Genomic DNA, 2,691 nt, shown 5'->3' on the forward strand with positions numbered 1-2,691 from the left:
ATATGGCTTTTTAACAGAAAAACATCTACGAATGCATATATAAGAGTTTGTTGAATGTAAAATGAAAGCAGCATCTGCTAATGTGTTTGTTTATTGGAGGTAAACTTCGAGTCATATAGAATAAGATACTATAAATATAAAGCTCCCTAAATGCTCCTTGTCTGATATAACTTCCCTGTGCTCTAGAAATAACAGTTTCACCTGTTAATTTCCTTTTATATATATGTATATATTGCCCTTTTCAGGACTGTGCTATGTGCTTTCTTGTACCTTCTCTTTGGAAATTTATGTTACTTTGTATGCTATGGAAGAGTATGTGGGAAAGCTGGGTACTGTAGAAGCTAATAAAAAATGAATTTTTATTTTAGATGAAAATTAAACATTTTCTTCAAAATCTTAAGGGGAATTATGCTTTTAGAAATATTGTCTTTGGTTCCAGAGAACTGCTTCCTCTACCCAAGTGACTATGTATTGAAGAATTTTTAAGTATTCTTTGGTGCATGATACGTAATAGGTCATTTCTCACTATACTTTTCACCCTGCGCAGGTGCTCCCAGTGTTTACTTTCAGGAGCCTTCAGAGCTCAGTCCTTGGATCTCTGCCCATGTGAATGTATTCTCAGGTACCTATAGCTAGGATTATCAGAAAGACACAGACCAAAACAACCTCACAGCAATTTCAGCCATAGAGATTGTATAAGGACGACACGAGAGGATTTCCATGAAAGAATTGCAACCTTGATGCCAGTGGTTTGCTTAGGCTCACAAATACGTTTTCTTTGCTCATCATGATGTACTATTACCTTTTTAAAACATAAATACCTTCTTAAGAACTCTCTCTCTAGTTTGACACAGGCGTTAGGCATGCAACCCTGACCCACAATGCTTAGCCCTTTAAAAATGCTGAATGATCATCCATATTGGAACTCAATATTCAGTTGACATTAGTAATCACTATTAAAAAATGGAAAATCAGAAATAAAGAGTATCTGGCATGTATATGTTAAAAATTGAAATCTGTAAAAGGAACACTTACCAAACATTTGTTGAATGATAGATGAATGAACACATGCAAATAATTTTAAATGCATAACATTTTAATAGGATACCGCATTTTATTTATTTAGAAAGAAACCATATATTTAAATAATATTTTAATCACCTTTTGTGCCAAACTATAAATTTATAAACAATAACAACATATATCACATAGAAATTCCTCATTCAACAAAAACTCTTTTTTCATATAACTATGAACTAGTTAATAGTGGTTATTTTATTTCTTTTAATTTTGTGATTAGTCTTATTCTCATTTGCAGTTTCCAATTAAAAGTGTTTCTTGATATGCTTGCTTTGGCAGCACATATACTAAAAATGGAACAATACAAAGAAGATTAGCAAGGATGACATATAAATTCATGAAGAGTTCGATATTTTTTTAAATATGGCTTTTCTTGATATGAAATTGGATATTAGAACAGAATAAAAAAGCAGTTTTAATAAGTAAAATTTTATTTTATAAGCTGTTCACAATGTATGATTTTTATAGCTATTGTGAGGAAAATAATTTCTGGAGGGTAATGTAACTTTTTTGTTTAACATACACATTACTCTGACAATGATAGCAATTTTGAAATTAAAATGTAATAGTAAAAATTTGGAAATACATCATCATGCTGTTATATTTTGAAATGTAGGTGCAGAATGTTTTTTGAGTCTAAAATTTATTAACCAAACATTAATTTCTTTGTATTTGTTTATGTCTTCACATTTCTTAAATTTGCTTAAATATGGAAGAGAAAATTTATGTCTGATTAAAAAGTATAATTAAAGGCCAAAGGAAGATTTCTTGGTCAGCAAGAGAAGACATTCTAAAAGTATTACCAAGATTATTAGAAAAATGTGGGAAAAGAATTTGTTTTAAGCAATTTAGGCTATTTAAAATGTTTTCAAGTATGATTAAAATATATCTCACAGAGGAACTATGACTGTCTTTTGATTTATGTAGGAAATTCAAAGTTGTTTTCTGTTTACACTCAAAATAAAAGTTAATTGTATGAGTGATGAAACTTATGAAACTCCACTGGTCTGTTGAGAAATTTACTTTGTTAATAAAACATTGTATTTTATGGATTATTTCATATAAGTTAATTGCTAATGAATTAATAATTATAAATCATTTTTTATAATTAAATCTATAGTTAGAGAAAATATACAACTAAATTTTTTAATCTTTTTTCAGATTTGAAATTATTTTATGGAAAAAAATTATATGGGAACATCAAAATAGGTGAAGATTGATATAATAATTACAAATGAACTTTGTTAATACTTTCTTAACTTTACTGAGCTTGTAATCACTCTTGAGTTTATTAAAAATATTTTATAAAACTTGATATTTATGTATATGTCAACTTTTAGAAAATGGAATATGCTATGTTATTTGAAAAATATTCACAAAAGATGCTTTAGAGTTGAGGATTTTTATTATCAGAGATAAGAAAAGCTAACTTCATTGTTATGCTGTGCTAGATATAAAAGTCCTCTACTGGTTGAAAATTCTCGATTAGATTAAGGTAATCAAACAAACAGTGTTTATTGCTGTATGCTTCTGGTCTCTTTTGTCTGCTTTTCTAATAAATGTGAAGGAACATTGCATTTGGCCCAAACTGCATTTGTCATTCTACTTATG

General features: G+C 28.7%; 1 pseudogene; it reads left to right on the forward strand.

The window, feature by feature from the left end:
* The first annotated feature begins 1,347 nt into the window (after positions 1 to 1,347).
* On the forward strand, positions 1,348 to 1,437 carry LOC112469487 (annotated as a pseudogene).
* Positions 1,438 to 2,691: the final 1,254 nt, after the last annotated feature.

Source organism: Pteropus alecto, unplaced genomic scaffold (assembly GCF_000325575.1).
Source record: "Pteropus alecto unplaced genomic scaffold, ASM32557v1 scaffold146, whole genome shotgun sequence".
Classification (NCBI taxonomy): Eukaryota; Metazoa; Chordata; class Mammalia; order Chiroptera; family Pteropodidae; genus Pteropus; species Pteropus alecto.